Consider the following 26,520-nt stretch of genomic DNA (forward strand, 5'->3'; position numbering starts at 1 on the left):
ACTCTATAGTTCGCTTCCCCTCTAACGCTTTAAGATCATCACCTTTGAGCGCTACAGCGTCGAAAGCGGAGTCCGCTTCGCTGTATTCACACATGGGCTCAACGTTTGCAACGCACCTGTAGGGAATCATCTTGACAAGCACGCTTTCTTTTGTCGACACGTTTTGTTGTTCCCGTCATTTGCTCAACCTCCAGCCACAGCTGCTTTTCTGCGCCCCTCGTAGGGTATAAAAATGCAATGTGTAGCAGAAACGGGACCAGGAAAGCAAATAGGACACATGCGGTGGCTCGGTGGTTGGGGCGTTGTGCTGGTGAGAGGTTACTGGCCGGGGGATGTCGCTTTCATATAAACGACCGTGTGTGTCGAGATTTCAGCGCCCGTTAGAGATCCTCAGGCGGTCCAAATCCCTTTTTAGACGTCCACTAAGGCGCGCCTGTTACCTCAGGTGTACCGTTGAGCACGTAATAGCCTAATCCAGAAGAAGGAAGAGGGGGGGGGGGGGGGGTGGGGGGGGGCCGGGTGACTCCTTCACAAAACTCCAAAACTTCTCGAAATTTATGAGATTTTTAAATCCCGGACAGAAATACCATCTCTGATTACCTCTAACGTCAGTCGGCAGCCATCCAAAGATGACTTTCACTCGAAATGTCAAATTATTTATGAATTATCACATAATTCCGACGAGTAGGATAGCATCCTCAGTATCAAATCGTTGTCCCTCAACACCGACGCCGCTCACAAATTCCTCACATATTCGATTGCGAAAACCGCACATACTTGACCTAAGCAAAACAGCAGTATATTTTGGCCACCCTTTGTAGTGTTTTAAATCACCCCGACGGTTCTCCAGTACAAACTCCTGTGCCGCACCCACCTTAAACGTCCTCTCCCCTCACCTCCACCACGTACCATCTCTAACTCTTCATATATTCCTCGCATTCCCTACGTTTCGCACACTGTCCACACCGCACGTGACGGCCGGACCCCTAAACATTTTGTAGCGTGAGCTACACTGGCCAAGTTTGAGCAGTTTCGCGTGGCTCCTGAAGAGCCGTTGCTGCGCATGCGCGAGGAGCAGTGACGTCTTACGGCGCACAGCTGGCGCGCCTGAGCTAGCCACCTTACCTGATCCGCCGCCCGCCCGCGACTAAATTGGATTGGATTGGATTTGAATTGGAAATCGGTTTTCGCAGCCGTGAACCTTAGCTCACGCTACGTTTATCCTGGCATAGCCCGAGCTAAGCCACTGTTAATTTTTGTTTTCTTCTCTCGCGGTGCCAGCTTTCGTACAGCGCTGTATCCCCGGCCGCGGTCCCCCACTGCGCACGCGCACGGGCACGCAGAGACACAGTGGGCGCCGTTGTTCTTCCGTCAGGTGCACGGGCGGAACGCCTTCCTCACCCCGTAGCCCGCGTCGTCGTCGTGGCCAGCGCATGAGAGCGAAGTGTCACGCTGCGAAATGGGTCCCGCGGCCCATGTTTCGCACGCCCGGCGGTCACGACCGGCGCAGCAGCTGGACGCCCGGGAAGGGGCCGCCGCTGTTTGCCTTGCAGGCTGGTGCCGGCCGTCTGATGCCGTCTTTGTGCGCTGGCGTAGGGCACACGGACGCCGCGGGTGATGATGAGCCAGAGCGCGCCCCGCTCCCCGGAAGTTGGTGCTGCGCGCAACAAGGGGCAGCCTTTTGGTTGTGTCACAGTTGCGAAGATCCCCTTCCTTTTCTATTAGCCTTGCTGCACTCACCAACACGTGCCCCTGCGGCCGTCACGCACGACGCCGTTCCATCCTCACGGGTTCCGCTGTATTTTCGGTAAGGGAGAGAGCGCGGGCCTTTCAAATTGGCTCTTCCTCCTTTCTTTTTCTTTTTTCTTTTTTCTCCGTCGTTCTTCCCAGCTGTTACGTGGTTGAGCACTTCCGCAGTCGCGACTCAATATCCACGTCACTTCGGGCTGTAATACGACGAGGTAGCGCGACGTGGAAAAGTAGAGCACTGAACCGAATGCATTTTGCGGCCGCCTCGTCGTAGTCATCAGCGAGCTGTTGTCATTTGAAAGACTTGGTCTGCTCAACCTAACAATTCCTAAGTTGTTGGAAACCGTTTTGAGAGTTGTCCAGCGACCTGCATCAGAAACACGCGAAAGTAATACACGAAGCTTCTTATTTAAGAACCAAGCTTCAAATTTAACGTTGAGCTCCATTTGTATGTGATCGTATGAACATGGAGTAAGACCACCATAAACATAAGCTTTTGACAGGGTTGCGCTGGGTACTGTTAACTAAACGGAAACAAAAAAAAAAACGTACACTTTGTCGTGAAGGCGCCGCAAAGTGTACGGTTTTTTTTTTTCGTCCATCTTTCAAAATATGTTATTCGAACTATCCCGACATCAAACATAACATTATAAGCACGCGTGTTTGCGGAACGAGCGGTATGAACAGGACACAATGCCCTGAATTCACTTTTGAGGTGCATTAAGCAGAACTTCAGATGTCAAAACCACGAGATGTCAAAACCACCGCTAGTGTTATGCGTGGTCTCGCGTTCACAGTGATCAATACGTTATCATATAATGTGCACAGCTGATAACTTATTTTTAATTTGTTATCTTCTTCTGAAAGATGGTGTTGGTGCCCCAATAAACGTTTAACAGCGAAAGAAACAACAACAATTTACTTGTCCTCAACCGGGACGAAATCACAACAAGTCCATAAAGTTCTGGCTCTATTAAAGATGATAGATAAAGGTGGGAGGCCACTCGGGTTCTGAGGACGCTGAGAAAATCGAAAGCCAGTATCCTTTCTTAAAAGGATTCTGAACATTTTCGATAAAATTATCCGTATTTTCACAGGCATACAGCTAACTTCTCTGTGGCTCAAAATTTTTTTTTGGCGCCCCACACAAACTGCGTTCAGTTATCGGCGGCCAATGGCTTCTTATATGTGTACATATACCCTTCATTCGCTATTTGTAGCGCGTACATGTCTTGCCTGACACTCCTCGAACCCAACATCTTTTTTTGCGTGTCTTTACGAGTTTCAAAAAAGGCCGCGGTTGGAGCCTGCGCAGCCAGCGGCCCATGAACCCCCCCTCCCGCCCATCAGCATTAATTAACACCGTAGTTACCCCACATTTATTTACTCAAAGTAACTTGAATTGACAAGCCTTAAGCAGCTCCACATTTAGTTCACGCCTTAAAAATTCAAATTTTCAGGAAGTGGACGTCGAGGCTTCAGGAAGTGGGAAATGTAGCTTCCGCAAAAACTGAACGCGATTTGCCTATACCATTTCTATGCAACGCCTTTCCATACACGTGCATTTCCCACCCCACTTCCCCCTCTTCGTAGCTGTCTTAATAGCAAAACGCTGTCGACCAAAACGCGTTCAAAAATATCCACGTATACTCATGGCGAGCCAAAAACAAACTTCCACGACAAAATCCGGCGAAACGTCGTCAAACGCTGACGTGCCACACGCATCTCGGCCGGCCGATCGTGTATACCGCAATTGTCCCACTGCCGCCCGAGCTCATTTCCCGTTCGAGCTCGTTTCTGCACACACGACGACGATGGGTCGATGCGATTAGGCCGCGTCGTTTTCAAGAACAAGGCAACGCATCCTATTTTGAGCCTTCACGGATGGACGCGCGGCAGCTTTTTTGAAGGCGGTGTATCTGCGCCGCGGCCGGGGCCCATCCATTTGGGCGCCCGCCTTTATCGTGTCGCCCGCCTTTTGTTTCTTCTCGGGGAGCTCGTTTCTTTCAGGCAGCCCGTGCTCGCACGCGAAACTGGTCCGGGGGGGACCGATGCGTTTCGCGCTGTCCCCTTAACGAGCTGCCGTGCCGCTGGCTTGATTGAGCCCGAAGCCGCGGCCGCGGTGGCTGCTGCTGCTGCTGCAACGGCAGCCCTGCTGGAGTGGACGCGCCTTATTTGCCGGGATGAGCCTCGCGCGGAGGCCCATCACCATGACAAAGCGGGCTTTCAAGACACGTGGGGCTACTGGCAACGCTGTGCGCTACGCAACTGCCAGCGCCTCGGAGAACGGGAGACTTGTGCAAGTAACGGCGAGTAAGTTTGCCCCTCTATGGGTTTAAAAACTGTACTGGGTCATGGAGCTCCCGCTAACGTTTATAAACGTGTACATTGGAGAACAGCCGTTCCTGGTGGACGTGCGCCGCCCTAATTGCTGAAAACTAATTGCTTGTTCATGCTCTCATTATCGGTGCCTCGCGGCAGCAGTTGCGTCACGTTTTTCGTTCCGAAGAGCGACGTCAATGGCTCACAGGACTCAATGTCCGTTACTCGTATACCTTTGTGTCATATCAGAGGCTTCGGATGAAAAATTGGCGATACGATGCTCTTGGTGATCCCGAAGTGTACGATATCTAAACGTGCATGTTGTATTGTTCCGAGTGTATGCCCGCAGTTTTTTGGGGTATGAGGGGGTTGGGATGCGGTGCAGAGAAAATGTTCTTATAAAGACGACTAGAACAAGAGGCCAGGAGCAAACTCCACGTCCCGAGCTTGGCTTTCCCACTCCGCAACGTCCGTGTTTTCCGGCGTCAGTTTGTATAGCATAGGCGTTCGTAAAACGCGATGAAATTTGCCTGGCGGCGTTGAAGGGTCATCTCGAAAGCATAACGAAGACCCTTGGGTCATAAATACTCTGGAACTACTCTGCTGTTCCCTCCTCTGCAAGGATAACCTCACCAGTACCATTAACCATCATTCATTTCTGTTGTTTCGACGAAGCCAGTCTTCGAAAATGTGGCTCGCCTGGAAATACAGTTAACCCTCTTTATAACGAAGTCGCTTAATTCGAAATCTCGCTTTATTCGAGCTGTTTTATAGTGTAAAGAAAGCACATCATGCCCACTTTTTGCGAGGTATCGCTTATAACGAAGCGAGTATCCCGTCCCGAATACTTCATTGTCAGGAGGGTTTGCGCAACTCCGGACCATTTTGTATGCATAAATACCATGAGCTAGCTTGAAAACCACAGTCAGTTTTTCTGGTTACTATCCGCAACCAGATAGTATCAACGTCAACCGTGGTTCGTCGTTAAAAAGACCAGACGCCTTGTGCGCTGGATGCATTGTTGCTGTGTGCGCGTGGAACTGCCGCATAGAAAGGGAAGAAAGGAGCCCACGAATTTTTAGCAGTGCCCACGGTGCAAGTTAATCTCGAATCTCCTGACAGATGCAACACGGGATATTACTTCATCACCCGTCAAGTGTTACAATAGCAGAGACAACATGCTTTGCTGCAGCCGAAGTGGCTACGATACGCGACGCAAAAGCACAAAAAATCGGAGTTCGGCCTGCCCTATCTACCGATCACGTTCCGAAAATTGCAGCTATTATTTTTAGAGGGCACTTATAGCGTGCTCCTTTGTCAACTAAGCTCCCGGTTGCCACAACATTTCCTTCTGTTTCTCGGCGTCAAAAGTCTGGATTAGCGCCTTATAATTACAACCGAAAAGTCCATGGAAGCAGATTTCCAACATCAGGTTGTACTCTTGAAACAGGAACTTTGGCGGTGAAATCCACCGTGCACTATTACGTGCAGTTCAGCGAATAATTTTGTTAACGGGCTATTCGCCGAACTCATCAGGGCTATATGTTCTTCGCCTGCGTTCAAAACGCATCTCGCATCCAATGTTTGCCAATCTCCCATCGAAGGAAACTTTGTTAACTACAGATCGCAGTCTCTAGGATGCCTAAGAAGTTCAGATATGCCCCCATGCAATATGCACCCCTATATATTTTGCGCCAGGCCAACAGGTCACTTCAGAGAAACTTTTATCACGCTGCGAAGTACGATGCTCTCTATTATCACGTTCGTTGGGGCGTAGACCATGTGGGAGGCGATGATCTCGCTTTTGTAACGGATTATGGCCGCGCAGGGATACAAGCGAACCTCACCCGCTCCGCCCAGATGGACGCTCCAGTATGGTGTGAGAGCGCGGAGGCTCGGCAAACAAGGGCCAATTCATCATCGCCATTATACGTGGCAGAGCAGCGGCAACCTGTAGAGCGGGCCACGACTCGTGGCCCCTTGTGCAGTCGCTACACAGCCAAGGCCATGGCGCCGCGTCGCTTGTATTCAAATTGCATTCCAGGTCAACTAGATGCCATCAGCTCGTCCAGACGCGCCGCGTGTCTTATACACTGGCCATCATCAACGTCTCGGCGCAGTCGGAGCGATCTTATCTGAACCACACTTTACATGGCCGAGCGATAAGTCCCATGGTGAATCTATTGCCCCTCCTCTCAGAAGAAATTGGAGAGTTTGATGGGGGCTGCGTGGGGAGGGTGGACTGTTAGGGCAAGCCTAACCGTTGCTTTCGCAAGCTCTCCCTTTCGCATTTCGAAAGAGCCCGTGCACCATCATTGTCTAATAATCGCGTGGTGGAGGCGGAGGAGGAGGGAGGGTGGTGTGCAGTACCTCGAATTGACCCGCTTAGCCGTATACAGCGAGCCGCTCTCTTTGTACGCGCCGGTGGTTGCGCTTCGATGGACCCCTGGACACCATGGCAGCACACATCTGCCATGTTTGTCACAATGAAGAGTCTTTGTCACGCCAGCTGCCCCCTTCTTTCCACCTCTCACCCTCTCACCATGGCGCCCTTCGTTGGCGTCTCTTATAATACGCTTCGTTCTCTTCGTGAGCATTCAGAGGGAAGAGAAAGGAAATCAGGTCTCTCCGGCTGCAGCGGCCGGCCTTTTGGTGCGCGCTGCGTGCGGCGGCCAGGCCACTATTACGCACATGGTGACTAAACAGCGCAGAAGACGAAACACAGAGAAGAGCAAAAACAGGACGAGCGCTGACTATCAACTGGGGTTTATTGGAAAAGAAACATATTTATATACAAGGTCACAAGTAAAAAGCGCGTGCACTCCGTTGGTATCACCTCAGACAATCAGAAAAAGAGTGAACAAGCAGAATCAAAACCTTTATCGGCAATCAAGAAAAGCTACTTCTTTCTCTTGCAAACATACTGAGGCATGACTAATGCAAGCGTCACCGAGCTTTGTTATGTGTGAAGCCTCTATTATTTCACGTTTACGCTGATTAGAATGATTAAAAAGAATGACAGTTTTATCAAGTATGGGCTCGCATGAAGGCGTGGAGCATGACCGACAGTGCTCTGACATGTGGGACGTCGGCGTTCCCTTCAACGAATTGAAGTGTTCTCTTAAACGTACATTAATACACCGGCCCGTCTGGCCGACGTATACCCGTCCACATGATAACGGTATTTGGTAAACAACACAAATACAACAAGTGACATACTTATTATTGTGTTTAACCGAGCAATCTTTGTAGTTATTGGCGCCGGAACCTTGCTTCTTTCGGTTAACTAAAGCACACACTCTACCGAGTTTATTTGGGGCAGATATGGCAACCTGCACCCCATATCTAGACGCTATCTTCTTCAACCTATGGGTGGTCCGGTGAATATACGGAACAACTGCATACTTTTTTCGTTGATCTGGTTCCCTCTGAGTGGCGGGCTTTTCACACCCTTTTACTACTTTGAGCAGTTTATTACACGCTGAGGCCAAGGCACAGTTTGGAAAACCCGCCTCCGTAAGTTTTTTTACCTGTTCCTTAAAACTGGCGCCCATTGAGTGCACACATGATTTAAACAGGGCAGAACGTAGGCTAGAGAACGCTATAGAGAACGCACTCAGAGGGAACCAGATCAACGAAAAAAGTATGCTGTTGTTCCGTATATTCACCGGACCACCCATAGGTTGAAGAAGATAGCGTCTAGATATGGGGTGCAGGTTGCCATATCTGCCCCAAATAAACTCGGTAGAGTGTGTGCTTTAGTTAACCGAAAGAAGCAAGGTTCCGGCGCCAATAACTACAAAGATTGCTCGGTTAAACACAATAATAAGTATGTCACTTGTTGTATTTGTGTTGTTTACCAAATACCGTTATCATGTGGACGGGTATACGTCGGCCAGACGGGCCGGTGTATTAATGTACGTTTAAGAGAACACTTCAATTCGTTGAAGGGAACGCCGACGTCCCACATGTCAGAGCACTGTCGGTCATGCTCCACGCCTTCATGCGAGCCCATACTTGATAAAACTGTCATTCTTTTTAATCATTCTAATCAGCGTAAACGTGAAATAATAGAGGCTTCACACATAACAAAGCTCGGTGACGCTTGCATTAGTCATGCCTCAGTATGTTTGCAAGAGAAAGAAGTAGCTTTTCTTGATTGCCGATAAAGGTTTTGATTCTGCTTGTTCACTCTTTTTCTGATTGTCTGAGGTGATACCAACGGAGTGCACGCGCTTTTTACTTGTGACCTTGTATATAAATATGTTTCTTTTCCAATAAACCCCAGTTGATAGCCAGCGCTCGTCCTGTTTTTGCTCTTCTCTGTGTTTCGTCTTCTGCGCTGTTTAGTCACCATGTCGCAACTCCAACTCGCCCAACTTTCCATCCTGCTACTATTACGCACCGCTGGCCCTGTAGGATTTGTGCACACGGCGCAATTGGCTGCGGCCATGAGACGTCATCTTGCGAGAGCAGCCTTGCACAGCAGACGTTTCACACCGCGCCGCGGTCGGGCTGTCTGCAAACCGGCCTCCGCTTTTTACCCTGTCAGTCTTGCGGGGGACGGCGGGCACCTGTCCCTGGGTCTGGGGACACGCTTGGCGTGCGCGTCGCAACAGTCGAGGTGCGAAATGTCATTCGGACCACTTTTCCCCGCGCAACAGCGCTCGCCAAGAATGCGGACGCGGAATTTGACCCGCGCGTGGTGGAATCGCGCGGAGAAAACGGACCGCTCGGGCTCCCGGAGTTACGAGTGTGGCGCGACATCTGGGAGAGTCTATTGAGATTCTGGAATTCAGTAAAATGACAGGCAGTCGTCCGCTGAATGCATGGTGTAAACTACTGACAAGATGGAAGACGCATTAACTTCATTCTGACATGAGCCACCAGAGACTGTCACGTCTCGGCGTCAATTTATAGGCTCAAAGATGGGCTTTTCTGTTTAAGTGCTTTGCTAGAATCTGCTTTTGGTTCACATTGAACTCCTTAGCTGATGCCATAGGAGGTACTGTAGCGAAGTTGGCGTGTTGTTGTAAGTTCATATCGTACAAGAGCACGAACACGCACGGACGAAAGGAAGGAAAGGACAGTTGTGTCTTATGTGTCTTTCCTTTGTTTCATCCGCGTGCGTTTGCGCTGTTGTACGATATAAAGTCTTGTAGGGTATTTTTCGTCACAGCGTTCTAGCTTTAAAAAAACGCGTCGACGTGCTTCGTGCTCTTCTGTAATTATAATTTTCGGTTTTCATTCGATGCCGTCGTGTCCTTCCTCAGAAAGTTGGCTTTGCCGCTGTATGCATATGCTTGCAGTGAAGCATTTTTGCGGGCCATAACCAGAGTCCTTCAAAGCATTGAGGGACTCTGCCATAACGATGTTTTTGACACGCATAACGGAAGGAGCGAAACCCCTTTAGCCTCTTTATAGTGGGGTGAGGACGGGGCGAAGACGCGAGACAAAATCGAGCTTATTATGTGATAAGTGCTCACCGGAACTCGACGGCGTTATGGCCAGGGTACGGTTCACTCCTTTTAGATCGCGAACTCTGGGAAAGGTGACCACTGCGGGCTGTCGGTATCGCCAGCTTAAAAAAAAAAAAAAGCGGCAGCGACTACACGGTAGGTGCGGTAAAAGCACTTTGGTGTGTGAGACGGTATGCGGAGTGAGGTGATCTTGTCTTGCGAGTTATACGCTTCTTCTACCTTCCTTGTGCTGCCTTGCGGCGATCTCAGCAGTAGGCAGGTATTTTTGCTCCTGTGGCTTCATCAAGGATGGCACGAGACTCCCACCCATACATTAAATACATAGTCAATTTTATGCATGCGCATCTATTGTCCTGCTGATGCCCCCAGGACGAATGTTTCTCTCACAGGCGCCCAACCGTTCTTACCTGTGTCATACACTTTGGCCCTTGTTTTATTCACCCACCGAGCTCTCATCCTGCTGTTCTGAGCCCGTCTGTCGGTAGCCATCTGCTGCATGTCCTACGCAACGCACGTCTGGCCAAAGTTCACTTTTTTGTTCGCCTATTTAGAGCTTAGGCTTGCCGCTATATTTTTTTCCTAAGCATGAAGATACGTCCCAACGACCGAGTGTTGCATTTGCGCGCCCGACAGGCGCATTGGCAAGCAATGGATGCGCACTTTCGCGACGACGCACACACTTCACCCGCCCTCGCGTAGCGGACGCTTTCGCTCGTCCCGAATTAAATCTGATTTGCATAGGCGCCCCTTTCTCCCGCATTTCGGCGGCAGTGCTGCGGCCGGCGTTTCATTCGACGCCGCGCGCTGCATGCAGTTACCGGGCCACTCCTGGCGGACCAACGCGCTGTGCAGAGGCGCGCACTTGAAGACTCTCCGTGAGCCGAGCGCAAAGAACGGGCCCTCGTTGAAGCAGCAGCGCCCTGCAGGAATCGTCGCTGCGCGAAACAGGTTATTTGACCAGGGCCGCTGCGCGGGTTGCAGCAGCGACGTTGTTCATACACGCCATTTTTCTGATCGCGCCTGTCCGCCTACGGTAGGCGAGGTGGGGTGAGTCCGTTACTTGGCTGCTCCGCTTGCCTTGGCTTGGCTCGATGCGGCACTCTTGAGTCGCCACGGACGAACCATCAGGCCTGATCGGCGCAAGAAACAAAACGGGGTCGCCCAGCCGTTTCTCGCGTGCGAAAGTTTGCCGTTTGCCAGGGAACAGTGCACACAAGGCGCGCTTGGCCCTTTCATGTCGAGTTACGGGGCACTTATCTTAATTTTGTGCTGACGCGTTCACGCGCTACTTTCGGGCTACAGGTCAGTGTGTGGGGGATGGCTGGGGAAAACCGTGTCATAGTGGATTGGCTGCGCGCGCGGGTGCGTGACGTGCGGAATAAGGTTGTCTGTGACGGCGCGACGGAATTTTTGGTACCGGTTCAAATCCGGCCTTTGGCGTTCGTTGGTTGGAGGCTACGGTACGAATGAGGCCTTAGTTGAAGATCTGAACCTTAACCACTTTTCTGTGGTCAAGTTACTCGTTCCTCGAAGCGAGCGTCCCCTCGGTGTTCTCGCCTTATTAAAAGCTAAGAAAAGAAATTCTAGTTTTAATTTTGTTTCGCGAGCGTAGTTCTATGTTGTTGATATGGCGTCTGTTCGATGTAAACGAAAAAAAAAAGTGCCATGTGGTAGAAAACTGGCCTGCAGAAATAACGTGGTCTGCAATGTTCCGGTCAGAATCAGTCTTCCCATAGCAGTGCTGTAGAGTAGACCAAACGTATATGTGTGTATCGGTGTAGTATGGAAATTTTTAAGCTGCCGTAGACAGTCATAAGCAATTTTTTTTTGTGATGGAAATGTATTACAAAAATTTACTAAGTATTTTAAATTTTAAATTGTAAATTGTATTTACTAAGAGACAAGAGACACAGCTATTGCGCTCTTATGATGCCTCAAAAAATGCTAAACAATAATATGACGTTTTTTCCCGCATGCGACAAAAACACTTATCTTGACAAGGAAGCAAGAGTCGGTGCAACGACAGTGATCAAAAACAAAGCAAGAGAGAACGTAGAATAATCAGCCTAGGCCCAGCGAGCACTGCACGGGCCCGGGCTGACCTGAAAGCCCGGACCTGGCCCGCGGGCCGGGCCCGGCTCGAGATCGAAGCCGTGTGTTTCGGCCGTTAATGTTCCCGGCGTGAAGTGTAGAAAAGAGCATTGAAAAGAATCTTCCGAGTTTACTTCCACGCGCTTCTTTATGTTAGTTGCACACACAGCTTTAAACACGGTTTACTAGGTCTGGTATGGTAGTCCTGTACTCTTATTTTAATGGCATTTTATGCACTGCGCCATGATTTTATACGGTCTTGGTATAACATACCATAGCTGGAACACCGTAGCGGGGAACGGCAGCGGGGAACGGATTAATTCGGACAACCTGGAGCTCGGCACCCGTGTCTATGTACGCGCGTGTTTTACATGTCCCATCCATCGAAATGCGCCTGCCGTGGCCGGGAATAGAAGTCACGTGTTAGAGAAACAGCACCGCTGAGCAATCACTGCAGGTAAAACGTACAGTACTTCTGTGTTAAGACGCGACACACACACACACACAAAATGGCGCAGCTTGCATTAGAGATGCAAAGCTGGAGAAACAGCATATATGTGGCGGCCCCTCTCCCTTAGTCGGAGATCCGGCTGTTCACCTCACATGGATTTCCGTAATTGCCGCTGAAAGGACTCCGTGACTAGCAGGCCCCGATCGGTTTGTCCCGCAGGCTTTCACATTTCTCCCAAAGTGGACCGCGACGCGCTAAAAACCGCGGCAACCGGCTTCGCGAACTCGGCGTCTGTGCTCCCCCCTGCCAGCGCGAACGCACGTGAACTGGCGAGTAGAAGAGCACGCGATAGATCACACCACGAACGCTGAGCAGAGTGTCCTCGAAGTTCGAGCTCCCGACGCCGGGCGCTCCACATGAGGCGCACGCTCCCGTGCGCTCGGTTTTTTCTTGGTATTTCTTGCGAGCTCCTCACGGGGTGCAAGCCAACGTGCAAGCCTGGCCGACGTCGGGCGCTCCTCACGAGGAACACGTTTACATGCGCTCGAACTGTTTTCTTGGGTTTTTTTTTTTTTTTTGATAACGCTCGACGGCAGAACTAAAAGCCTAAACAGCTCTGGTGTTGAAATTTCAGTATAGCTAACTTGTGCCCAAGACAACCACGTGTTGGTGACTCAGGCGTAAGAGTACGAGCTATTATTACGCCGATGTGACGTGACTGAAGACGGTGGAAGCTGAAGTGCGCGCACGACTGCGTGCATTTCAATCCATGAAGTGCGTGCATTTCAATCCATGAGTGCTGTACAGACTAGATGTTCCGTCGCTGCGAAGGGCACTCGGCCAAATATAATAAACGAACTTCCTTCAGCGTCTAAGCCCGAACAGGTCACGCACACGCGGCCCTCCCTAGGCTTAGAAATAAATGACGGGGCCAGGGGTGACAGGCTCGGGTCGAACTCGAGCTTCACAAAAGCGGGCTGGTACCGGGCCCGGGTCTAAAAATCAGGTCCATGCAGTGCTCTAACACAGACCACAAGGACACGGCAGGGTAGCCTTTCGGTCCGACCCTTCCACGAGCAGCGTGCCGCCTTCCAGCGCGCCGCATCTTCAAGCACTTGTTCACTGCACGACTCCGTTAAATTCTTTCCTCCTTCCGGGATTGCCGTCTTAAAGGGCCGCCTCGTCGGCATCAACTCTGATCGGCCACACGCGGCGTCTTCGGCCCGACCAGTCAATCCCGATACGAGCATCCATGCTGTCCGCGACGCAAGTGCCGTTCCATAATCACACAGTTTCCGTCTTCGGGAGCCTCGGCCTTCCATTTGCGTTCGCTGAGACGTGGGCATATTGGTTCTCAGACAAACGGTGGGCAGGTGGTAATTGCGGGTTGCCGGCACGGTCGCTGACGTCGACTCGAGGAGTAGTCCTGCCTCGATGGACAGCAAAAGCTCTCGGTTGATGCGTTCAACCTTGATACACTCACCGGCTAATGAAAGGATGCCGTAGTGTTGGTTAATGGGCCCCCGAAATGGGCCTGACAAAGCGCTTTCTTTTCTTCGTACCTGGACGTACTGTGAAAGTTATAGCCGTCACCAGTTAAGAACGGCAGTACACCCTAATTGGCTAAGCGTAACCGAATATTTCGTTCATATTTTATTTACTTTCCGCCTTTCTCATATTGAGCACTGTTCTACAGGGCGGTTATTGCGTACCTCTCTTGCTGGGACTGAAGGGAAGCCGTCTCATAGCAGCGATATTCTTAGCGTCGAGGTAGGCGTGCGTGCGTTCCACTTGAAATACAATTAATAAACGGCCGGTACTCGTCGAATAATTCGTTGTGCGGTTGAGAAAATACACGCTTTGCATCGCCGGAACATGCAACCCTCGGGAGGTTCTATTATGGTTTTATCTCGGACGAACCTGAAGACGACTATTGATTACGCTCCGCCCAGCCTGTTCAAGTGCCTCCGATACATTCCGTGTCAGCAATTACGGTGAACCATCGCGAGCGTTCCCAAACACTGATATCCTTGCGTTCTGTCTCCGTACATATTTATCCACTGGAGAACGCCGTCACGCCTCTCGGTGCGCCGTCCGCACAACGCGCCGATCTATAAGGAGGAGAAATAAGCACATGCTCGGCTTCGTCACGCGAGATGGGCAGATTCCCCTACGCGAGCCCGGGCTATTCTCCCGAATATCGACGACGCCGCCGATAATTCGGCCCAGCCATGCATGCACACGCCGCCAGATGTATACGGGCTGAGGGCCCCCCCAACCGCACACGCTAAGCACCGTGCGGGGGAATGTATATACTCTGCTATCCATGTAAACGACGGTGAAAGACGATTCCTACAAATCATGGGTCCCTCCGATCTTTTATCTTTGCCCCTTTGTCTATCTGTCGGAAGTCAGGCATTGGCCAGTCCGTCGCACACGTTGTCTCCTACGGTCTTTATGTGCCGCTTGCCTTCCCGCACGGCCTGGTGATTGCAAAGCCCGATGACGGCGGAGCTATCGTGCCTCGTAAATTAACGTGATGCAGAGGGCGGATCGGCGGAGCAGGCGGTCCGTGCGCGGTGCGGCCGTTGTTTCGCCGAGGTCGTCATTAATCTGCCCGCCCCTCTGCTTTCCGCGTTTCTCTCGGGCCGCAGACTTTTGTCGCCATAAGTTCGGGACTCTTACCAGCACGCATCTCTTTCTGGTGCCCGCGGGAGAGTGCATGCTCTTCCGTGTTTGTTATTCCGGACGGGCCACCACCGGCCTGACCCCTCCAAACCTGTCCCTTTCTTTCGTTTTCTTTTTCGCGAACGAATTCGCTTGTGTCTTTTTCTTCTCCTTTGCATCCTCTTAGCTTAGAACCGAGTCGCTTCGTCTGCAGAGCCGGAAAACACCTGCCCAGGAAGGGGGGATGGGTGCTGGGCGCTTTTGGAAAGGTTTGTGCTTCTTTTCTCAGCGAGGCTGCCCTGTAGCGCGTTCCCACCTGCTCCCACTGCGTCAGCCGTTGTAGCTTCGCTGCAGTCGGTGAACGTGTTTCTCGTGGGAAAATAAAGTGTGCTACCACACCGCGATACACAATCTGCTACCAAACTCTGAGCACGCTAGCCCTAACCGACCAGGTCTGAGCACGCGTGCAGAAGCAAACAGTAACTGGCGGTGAATATAAATCGAGCGGGCTGGGTTGAGCGAGCGAGCGAGTGAGTGAATGGGCGTCCTTTGAGTGGCGTGTGTGACGCGCTGGCGGCATATTTGAGCACCCCTTGCAATATAGGTATAAAAAAAGAGTGAAGTTTTCTTCATCCCTCGCGTGCTTCTCAGCGCCCGTAGCTTTTTCTACGGGTTCCCACGTGCGATTGCTTGATGGGGGTACTTCCTTTGTTTTCGCAACGTCGGAGTTTTTTTCCTGGAAGGCACTTGGAACGAAGAAAGTGCCCGCTATTCAGGCGTCGAAGATAAGTTTCGCTTTGTTTCGCGCTCATCGCGAGTCTTGGAGGCGTGAGAACAAGTAAGTTGGTAGGCGTTGAAGCCCGAACAGCCTAAGCGTATTCCTCTCCCAAGGACAGCGCAACACGCGTACGATTTGTGTACGCGCGGCCAGCTTTTCTTTCAGGCGCACATAGGCCCACACACGCACACAGATACACACAAAGGGAGTTGAAGGGGAGGGGTGGAACTAGACCACACGCTGCCGAGCGAGGCATCTCGTTTCGCCTATCCATGGCTTTTCGGCTTTAACGGTTTCCTACGCCGTATACATAGATGCGTCCCGCATCCCCGAACTCAACTCGAAGCACCTGCTCTTTTGTTTTTAGCGATCGACAGGTTCGTTCAAAGCTCCCGCGAAAACGAGAAAGTCATTTCGGACGCCTTCCTTCTCGTACCGACCGGCGCTTCCTAGAGACGAGAAACGAAAGCGTGCGGCGTGGAATCGCGAAAACGGGAAATGACGAGAGAGGCGCCTGGAAATAGCGCGCTCGCAGCGAAACCTCGTCGCGCTGCCGGCCTATACAGGATGTCGTTTGCGGCGCAAGAACCGTTTCCAAGTTTTGAGGCGCTTGTCACCGAACAACGGAACACTGGATGAGTTCGTTTGAACGAACAAGGAAGACAGAGACGTCTTCAACGGAAAAAGAAGACAAAGTGGTTGTAATCGTGTATACACCTGTCGCTGGGCAGGTCGCGCCTCCTCGAAGAAAGCTTTCTTTGTGATGGCGGAGTTAGCGGAGCTGCGAGATCAGCAGAAGTACGCTTCCTCGTTCCCACGTCAGGGCTATGGTAGAATCGGAACGAGCGGAAAAATAATCACAGTGGGGGGAGAGCAGGAAAATATAATAAGCGGGAAGATATGAGAAGCGGTCCTATATACACACCGCTCAACGAACACATATGAGATTCTAAGGAAACACGGGATCCTCTCCTCGGCTGGCTTTATTTTGTCTTATCTCGTTTTCTTTTTTTTTTTTCTTTTTTTCAGAAAGGGCCGCGGCCTGCATGGACCGCAGTGGCCCGAATAGGCACCGCGCGTCAAAGGAAAGTTGTCTGCGTGAAAACTGCGCGGAGTGAAAATTTTCCCGCGAGAAATGCGGCACTGATTAGCATACTCGTGGGCGAAAGCGCGCGAACAACACGCTGCTGCATGCGCGCTGCTCGCTTGTGCAGCGTTGCACTTCCCCCTCCCACCCCTTTAGCTACTGCAAGCAGCTACTGAGCTGCTTCACGCTTTGCCTGTCTAGCAATTCGCGCGGGTGTCTTCAGGAAGTGCAACGGGAAATTGCACGTGCACGTCTGGCTATATGCGTAAGCGCGTTTTCCGCGTTTTAAAGTTATTTTCCCAAATTCGGGAGTAACTTGGCAAAGCAGGACGGAAAACTGACCGGGAACAGAAAAACAAGTTGGAAGAGACCGTTCCGACGGTTACTCAAGGGATGCGAAGCGTAGGATTTATCAAGAGTGTAAGAACACCTACAGCAAGGTGTCATTAGTGGCGTTGAATAAAACAAGAGCGTATAATACGACCATCATAAGTTTATTGACAGCGAAGCTGTTCAGCAGGTCGTTGATTCCGGCTTTTCACAAAACTCAGTATAACAGTATCAAGAAAAGAAATCACCGGCACCCGCAGGATTCGAACCAGTGCCTAAGATCAACGGACTTCGAGCCAGTCGTCTTTCCCATTCGGCTACGACAACTTTTTTTCCCCTTTATTACCGTTTGTCTCGAACGCAAAACTAGGTTACAGTGATTTCATAACATTCGCCACCTTTGCGATAACACAATTTTAAAATCTCTTCAGCTGAACAAGGTCATCTAGAACCATACACGGGGTTCGCTTAACGCTCTGTATACCTCCCGTATGTTGACCATACTCTCAATGAAATACTCCCTGGCGGGCCGCGCATTGGGATTGGCCTGCCTGTCAGCCATCCTTGTGCGCCACAAGCTGGGCATGCTGATCAACATAAACATGTCGAATGGCACGCCTCCTGTATTACACACCGACAGAAAACGCATCCCGAAAGGGTTTATGGGCAGGTCCTTTTTAACAGTACGCTGTAGGATGTCCCAGTGAAATCTCGCGTCTGAGCAGTCCAGAAAAATGTGGTCAATAGTTTCCGGCTTTAAGCATATGCGACAGTTAATGTTCCAAGGTATGTCTAATCCTTTCTCCTGGAGCCATGTCTTTACATGAAGCGTGCCACTGTGGAGCTGAAAAAACTTTTAACGGAGGCGCGCACGGGCATTCTCTTTACCCTCTTGAGCACATCACCTTCCCTACCCACTGCATACATAGACCTGTATAGGGGAATGGGTAACATAACATCAATGAGGTCCTTATACAACTATTTGCGTGGTACATTGCTCAAGTACTCTATCGAAAATCGCACTCTCAATCATTTGAACGCCCTTACAACTTCGCGCATGAAACCACACAGACTCGCTCGTCTACCCCCAAAAGAGGACACAACAAATTCGGCGACGACAGCGAGTCAGAACCGCAGAGTCAAACGGCTTACTCACTCGGCTATGACTGTGGGGAGAAGAATCACGCCAGCTGCTCGACACAGTACACGTCATAGGGTACACGTTGCACTTGCGGGCGCCTACTAGTATAAGTGTCCGCGTTCCGTTTGTTCGTTCTACTCCTTCTATTTGCTTCTTCACCGTTATAGCAACAATAGAGAGTTTTAGCATAGCGGCTAGCGGAGGCTCACGCGGCGGCGGCGGGTTAACGGGACCCGACAGCGCAGGCGCGCACGGAGAGGGCGAGGAGGTCGCCCTTCAGCGGAGCGAATGCGGGGGAATATGGCGGAGGCCGGCAAGCGGATTTAATCCACCCCAACAGAACGAATGTGCACATGCCCAGTCGGGCCCCGCCACCCGCCGCCGTAGCGTTCGCGGACGGTACCCGCTATGCTAAAACTCTCTAAGGATGAAGTAAAGGTCGTTGCGGGAGCGAAGAAGAAGCAAATCGGCTGCAATCATGGACTAAAACCGTCGTGATGGTCGTGAAGGTTGTGTGCCACCTTCAAGTCTTACGCGTTAGTGTGAGCTCCCTGCATTTTTTTTTCTCACCAGGATGACTCGGGTCCAGGCATCATTTGTCTTACACCACCGAACGCTAAGACCTAGCCACTAGCAGCAGCGATGTGAGCCAAGAGTATAGTGCCCGTCAATTGATGTGTAATTAATTACACATGATTATAGATGTGGCAAGTCGATTAATGACGATTAGCAATTGATAGTATGTTTAGTAAGGTGGATTAAGTTTAATAGGAAGAAATAAGGCGGAGTGAAATTAATTTAGCAGAATAATGATTGATTAGTTATTTGAAGTAATGATTACTAAGTGTATATTCAGACTACCGACGCAAAAGCCATATCGTGACCTATGGACGTAAAAAAAAAAACGGCCTGTCACGCAGTTCGGTTGGGTGAGACCTGAAATGACGTCATTCTTCAAAGTTATTACGACAGTTGCGGCAACAGTCTGATCCCGGCCCTAGGTGGGATTTAGGTGAATTAAGGTTGTGATTGATTTTGGTGGATTAAGGTGAATTGTGGTGGGTTAAGATAGGCTAGGGGCTGCAAAATAGCGTGCCGCTGTGTCAACGGGTGCACGTGTATATAAAAGGCACCCGTCACAATAGTACGCCAGACTTCCGCCTTCAAAGCACGTAAGCAAACTTAAGTGCCCAGATAATTTTTTTTTATCAGTAAACGTAGACTTTGCGGAGCTACCATGATGTTTGTGGCTTAAACAAGCCGAAGTAGAGCAGCTCGAGCCCGGGCCAGCGTATTTTTCGTAATCTTTTCTTTTTGTGTGTGTGATCGGCGCCGCTCGAGCCGACACTTTTTGTTATTGTTAGGCTTTTATCTCTCGTCTCTTTGATGCTATTTTGAACCACGTATTTTATACCGTTTAGTCAAAAACAAATCCAACGCGAATTTTTAATTATCATAATTCCGTAATGTTGGTTTCTGCACTTACGTTCTGCCTGAAACATGACCAATATTTCTTCTGCATTAAAAAATGTTGGCGAGCAAGAGTGTTGCCGCTAATTCCAGTAGTTTGGAAATGTTTGCCTGTGTATACTTCATATTCTTGTCATTCGATCGTTATGGCAGAAATGCGTTTCCAACGGGCGCTTAAAACAGTTTGAAAGGAAAGAGGCGACGCCTAAAATCGATGCAAAAAAAACATGCCGGGGTTCGCCAAAATATGCTTCGCATATATAAAACAAAATGTGTGCCGACTTGGGCCAGCGTGTGTGATATTGGCAAATGCAGTTGCCAACCTATAAATACGCCGGTGTCGGTACAGGTACATTGCACACGGTGACGCAAGCAACGCAGAGGAGTCAGCGATCGATATTTTCTAGCGAACCTCTTTTGTGGGGACCTCAGTTTATGACAGCGAAAGCACCGAAACTCACAATAGTAGGACGAGCGTTAAAATATGCTTTTCACTGACCATGCATGCTATGGGATCATTTGTACAAGACCTGGTTGTGATTGTACGCATAGGAGAAATGTCACACCGCGTTGATTTCTGCTATTCAACTGAGGATTTCGTCTTTGTAATATTTGTTTCTGTGTCTGGGTTCCCGAGAACCCTCCCTTGCCCTTGCATGACTTTAAAAACTACGCGCAGCTATGAGTCTTTTGAGTGTGACACTTTCTCGAATGCAATAATAATGAGGGTAAACATAATCATACAGCCAACCTGCAAGGGCTAACTGGAGCTTCTTCCACTGCGACGTGGCCTGAGCTGAGTAGCGGTACACATGAGTCATTGCTGCATAGCAACAAGCACTCCTTCTCTCCTTCCGGAGTGACTCAAGACATGCCTGTGGTCCTTTTTTTGTCATTTCCGTTTTCGGTTCACATTTTTGTTGATGCAATTGTTGAGTTGTTAAACGCAAACCAGCGTACTAATTTCTTGATGATGACTGTGGGGTTTAACGCGCCGACGCAACGCAGGCGATGAGGCGCGCCGTAGTGGAAGGCTCCGGGTTAATTTTGACCACCTGGGGATCTTTAACGTGCGCCGAAATCTCGTACACACGGGCGTTTTTGCTTTTCGCCTCCATCAGAAAAGCGGCCGCCGCGGCCGGGAATCGAAACCGCGACCTCGTGCTCAGCAGCGCAACGCCTTAGCCACTGAGCCACCGCGGCGGGTCGTACTAATTTCTTAGCGGCGTCGAGAAGGAAGAAATCAACGATTGTGGTGGCGGCAACGGTAAGAGGCATCGGAAGGGAGATAACAATAGAGAGTTATAGCAGAGCGGAGGACCGGTCCCGGTACGGTACCGGGTAGGCGACCGGGGCTACAGCGCGTGCGCAGAGGCCGGAAAACTGGTTGGGCGCATGCGCAGATGTACCGGGTACCGTACCGGGACCAGTTGTCCGCTCTGCTATAATCCTCTAATAAAGAGTTATAAAAAAGAGCAGAACCGATCGCGGTATGGTACCCGGTAGGCGACCGGCGTCACTGCGCGTGCGCAGGGATGGTCCCGTGTGCGCACGCGCAGGTGTGCCGACCGCGTACCGACTGCGCTACCGGGAGTGGTTCTGCTCTCTGCTATAACTTTTTATTACTATGACAAAACTGGGAACATGGGTTGTCGGATTAGTTATTATCTGTTGATAAAAGCTGTGTTTGTACCGCGACCCTGTTACAATCATTCCGCGCCAGTCTGACACGCCGCCCGCCCCCTCCTTTTATTTTTTTTTGTCACCCCTGCATGTGTTTTAGTGGCAAACAGCGCACTCCGCCTGCTAGGAATTCCGCACTGAAGCGTGCGTTTATAACAACACTTGCCACCAAATTGCGTAATAACGACTTCGACTTTGACTTCCCACTGGATCCAACTTCCATAGAGAGGGTTTCCACTGTAGCCACCAGTTACCCATCACCAGCGTGTAACGTGGGGAATGCCAGCATACGGAAATTAATAACGCTTAGAATAGACCAAGAACACGTGCTGGTGAACAAGGAACCTGTAAAAATCGAAAAATTCCGGAAAAACCCCCATCTTTGATCGCTACTGTTTCAAGCTTCGACAAAGCCACGGGTTTTGTGAAGCGGCCGCGGCTCGAATCGCCCGAAGGGAGGCTAATGATTGCCCGGAGTCATCTGATAAATTCATAACAAAGCCGGGCCACTTCGTGTGTACAAGTTCCGCCTTTCGCGCCCCGCATATGACATCGAGACGGCGTCGCCGTCGCTTCAGTATGTCGAGCCAGAAAAGTGGACCACGTTTTTAATGGGACAACGTCTACCTGCTCCATTGCGGGGAGAGAACAAACGAGCGGGGAGCCGCACCACGGAAGACAGAAAAAAAAAAAGAAAAGAAATCGCAGTCGTGCGGTGAAAGTTCGCCGTGCGAGCTTTTTGGAGACACTTTTGTTCCCAGTTGTCTTGTATTCTTTCCGGCGTGCATGGGCGTTATATCGCATGCAGAAAAGACATTGCTTATAGACACCTGGCCAGCCCGAAGCCGTCACCGTGACAAAAGCAGCAAGAAAAAAAAATTCAATTTTTTATGCATCGCGCTGTCGTCGTTGAATCCCGGCGGTACAAGCAACCGGAAGTGACCGGCGGAAATGGCACACCGTGACGAACGCCTTGTCTGTAGTATTTCTCTTTTTCGTCGCAGTGTCCGCAAGGCGTCATAGCGACGGTGCGCGGAGTCGGCCTGCCGGTCGATCATCTCGCGTGACCCATATATACGCGTACAAGCGCCGAAATGTAGGGGGCGACTCTGCACTGAGTGCGCATTTAATAGGGACAGGCGGAAAAGAAAAACGAATTCCTCGGTGCTGAGTTGGCTGTAAAACAGTTGCCCTCGAATATATCCATAGCTCATCTCCATGCATCCCAGTGGCGCGCGCCTTGGTTTCTCAATGAGATCGTCAGACGCAGTTGACCAGGCATGAGCGCGTGTCGTATACAGCGATTTGTTATCTAATTACCAACCATTATTCCTTACGCCGCAGAACGTATTTGAAGGGTGCCGTGCCGAATCCGAGTCGTTGCTTCCTCGTCGTTAATATGACGGGTTAAGTGGCGCGCCTCAATATCTACTTCCTCCTGGCCTTCCCTCGAGCTTTCATTGCGGAAAACTGCAAATTTCCTTTGTAGCAGGGTTTTGCTCGTCGTCGTAATGGCATACCTCTGTAACACACCCCTAGGACTTCTTGAAGCGTAGGAGCAAATAGAAGCCCCACTTAAGCTTTATAAAGGTTAACAAACCAATTCCTCCACCTTGTTAACATTGGCTAACTACTTCGCCAGACTAAAGTCTGTAGGACGTGTATGCCATGTGTTCCAAGCACGCTTAACCCGTAAAACCAGTGCGTGCACAAACAAGAAGCCGATATTAACCATGTCATCGGAGAATGTTCAAATTGTGGAGGCTAAGGTAGCAAGAAAACGTTGCAAACCTGTTGTGACGTCATTGCGGCCGCAAATGGCGAATGGTGTATTCTCTTCAGCCGCGAATTGCAGATAAAATATGGTTCCAGCTTTCCGCTGTAGGTGGTATTCATTGTAAAGTTTAGCTGTCAATTTCTTCGTTTGGCAACACTGAAATGGCCACGGACATGGCCGAAGCGCCACGGACATGGCGCGGCTTGTGCCACTGCGGCCGCACGCCGAAGAAAAATATAACACCGGCGTGCGTCGTCTGCTCCGTTTCCACCCGATTCTCAACAGTGCATGGTGTCAACAGAGTTGTTATTAATTGCACTCACATTGGAGTCGAGCGAGGCATTACTTTGCGTTCGGCGGGCTAGAGCTTGGAATGCCCAACCCATATCATGCGCTTAGCACGGACAAGTACCGTCATCCCGCGGATCCCGACGTAACCAGTGACGGCGCACTCACATGGTTGCCTGCATGAGTGCTTCGCTATTGAATACAGGCTATATACTAGTCAGATGCGGGATTAAAGTGGGTTAAACAAAGTAATGCAGCCACAAATAATGCTTCGGCGAATTCACTTCGGTTTTCACCCTTTAGGCACCCTTGAAATCCCGTGCGGCGTAGACCCTATATAGTACCAGTTCTCATTGCGTGCGACTTAGCTTCGCAATGTGCCATGATCTTGCAAATAATCACTTGCAACCATTCACGACGCCCCTCGTAAAGCAGGCTCAGCAATGCAAAATGTATGTGCCGAAATGAAAGGGTGGGGCACATACGCGCTGGCGAAGAAGAATAGCTGTGAAGTTGTTAGATCAGCGTTTTACCGCATTGGCAGTTGATCAGGCGCAAAGTTTTGGTCTTGGTCGCTTCTTGGTGCCACCTCGCACAATACGAAACATTCTTTGCAATCGGCAAGACCAGGTTCAGGGAACGTCTCACTTTAAGTTTTTTTTTTATATTTAGACATACACGGGACAAACAAACAAGCAATACATTAGCATTTTTGTGAACTTTCATTCGCAGCGCGAGTAGCAGTGATGCAGCTTTCGATTAGCATGGACGAAATTAGCTGGCATAGTTTCGGAATTTCACGTCATGTACGTTTTCTTACAGTGGCGGTGTTTTCAGTGAACGGAAAGCAAGACGTGTTTTCCTCAGTTTTAGATCTTTATGTAGCCCAGTCACGTGACACAGAAATATGGGGGATTAGCGTGAGAGTTTGGGCGAGTTGGTACATCATTGAATTAATGCTTACAGTGCGAACATTTAGACGAAGGACGAATGTATCTGTGTAGCCACTTTAATTTGTCCCTCGTCTTGTTCTTCGCGCTGTGAGCATTAATTCAAGAAATATTGGCATAAAAAACTGGCACAGCTCGTACTAGCGGTGCAAGGCTGGAGAAATAGCGGAGCTGGGGGTTTACCTAGCTTTTTAGAGTTTTGCTAAATTGTTCGTATTAGGCTAGGCAAAATGTTGAGGGTTGAGGCCAAGTTCAGCCTGATCTTACGAGGCCGTTCCGGTCGGTTCACCACGGTGACAGTGGATTCCAGGGGGGAAGAAGCTAGGTCGACTCCCAGCTCCGCTGTTTCTCCAGCCTTGCACCGCTAGTTCAAGCTGCGCGAATATTTTTTTTTTTTTTTTGCGTTTCAGTAGCCCAAGAAAGACTTTCACCTTTAAAATGGTATAGTAAGAAGTGCGCATACGCATATGCCCCGTGTGCTCACACTCGAGCAGGTGCGAAAGCGGGCTTCACTGTTATAAAACCCTATCTGCAGTGATGCATCCTTTACAGGTGGCGCAGTTGTTTTTTGTATTTTTTTTGCTAACGCCACCGGGCCAAGCTTCAACAGCTCCACTGTTAAAAGACGACAAAAATTAAGTAGCCTCCGCCAGGTGTCCACGGGCTCACATGCACGTGGAATGGGTGCGTGGTTTTAGCAGATCGGAGGTGTTCTTTTAACATTTTATTTAGAGAGGGAGAGATAGCCTTTATTACATCAGGAGCTTTTATTGAAATAAAATAGAGGCTATGCTAGCGAGTGCTCGCGAAGCATAAGCACGGCAGTGTCCAATCCTGCGCAGTAGATTCGCGTGCGCGTTACGTAACGCTCACCCGCCCTTGAGGAGTTGTGGACGAGCGCGCCTGGTGCGTGCAGTGCAACAAAAGAAGCGGTTACCTGCTTCTGTGCGGGCCGCACAACTCGGGGCACAGCGCATTCGAATTTTTCCTTACGTTTCCGCTGAGCGCATCACAATATGGCTGTTGCTAAGCGACCGATCGATTCACCGTTGACTCAATCGTCCAGGCGCGTGCCGCTGACAGTGGGGATTTCTCGAGCATTTTTAACCTATCATCGAGAAAATGACGGGCGCAAATACGAATAGTAGTAGATTAACCTGTCGTTGGAAAAGCAGGGTCAGTGGTCACGATTCGGAAGGCGGATGTTATTTTTGCTGCTCCTTAATGAAGACCTCGCTCAAGCGAATTCATCGCGAACAAGCGCTTCACAAATACAATTGAGGCGTCCAAAATCTATCGCAAATGGTACAACTCGGCAAACGGCCGCACGTTTCCTAGTCGTGATTTTTCGTTCATCCCTTCCTCAAGGCATTGCCCCGAGACTAAAGGACGCATCGCATCGCCCGAGTGATACCAGTGTTTACAAAAGGAGGTGTTGAACAAATTATAGGCCCATACCACTAATACCGTCATGTTGTAAACTCATAGAGCACATCCTATTTAACTACCGTATTTTCTCGCGTAATGACCGCACTTTTTTTCCAAAAAATTTGATGCAAATTTAGGGGTGCGTTCATTACGCGGGGTAAATTTCTCGCGAAAAACTTTTGAGCACAGAAAAGGCAAGAAAGTTGCGGGTCAAAATTTTTACGGAAGGTTTCATGAACATAATAAAAATAATAAATAAAAAACATAAACTTCCGCACACCGCCGCCAGCCGCTTTGCAAGGTGACGCAAAATGCAGTGTTTTCATGAATTACGGAACGCGGCGGAACGAGTTTGCTGCGGGGTGACAACAGGGCGACGTATAACTGGCTGCCGCTGTCACAGTGCGGGACATCAAAACAGACATGGGGGCTGACGCAGCAAGCTGAGCGCATTTTTTTTTCTTTGTCTTGTGAGCACATTATGTGCATTTAGTGAGAGTTTCTTCATCATCAATATTGAACGCATGCTTGCCTATATCGCTAATATCGGCAAGTCTGCGGCAATAACGTAGTCATGTCCTCTTTGAAAGAGAAGGAAACAGAGGTAAGCACGTTCGTCATCAGCTAGACTTGGCATTAAAAAAAATCGAATTTTGACGACTACCTTCAGGGGTGAGATCATTATGCTAGTGCAATCATTGTGCGAGTAAATACGGTACATGATAAACTCTTTCAGAGAGCGAAACATCGTCACCATTCCTGCGCGGGTTCTATCTGTAAGAAATTTTCTAGCACTACCCAGCTAATTGCTTCCGTCCATCCATTCTC

General features: G+C 50.0%; 1 protein-coding gene across 2 annotated transcripts in view; it reads left to right on the forward strand.

Moving 5' to 3' along the window:
* Positions 1-26,520, forward strand: part of LOC144170379 (uncharacterized) — a 134,589-nt gene that overhangs the window by 38,674 nt on the left and 69,395 nt on the right. Inside the window, exon 1 of one of the 2 annotated variants that reach the window (XM_077700149.1) lies at positions 3,718-4,062. The exons of the other annotated variant lie outside the window; for it this stretch is intronic. The gene's annotated coding sequence lies outside the window, so the exon portion shown is untranslated. Of the gene's footprint in view, positions 1-3,717; positions 4,063-26,520 lie in introns of those variants that run through there. 2 annotated transcript variants of the gene reach the window in all.

Source organism: Haemaphysalis longicornis, unplaced genomic scaffold (genome assembly GCF_048455015.1).
Source record: "Haemaphysalis longicornis isolate Haplotype H1 unplaced genomic scaffold, Haemaphysalis longicornis Haplotype H1 scaffold_2, whole genome shotgun sequence".
Lineage (NCBI taxonomy): Eukaryota > Metazoa > Arthropoda > Arachnida > Ixodida > Ixodidae > Haemaphysalis > Haemaphysalis longicornis.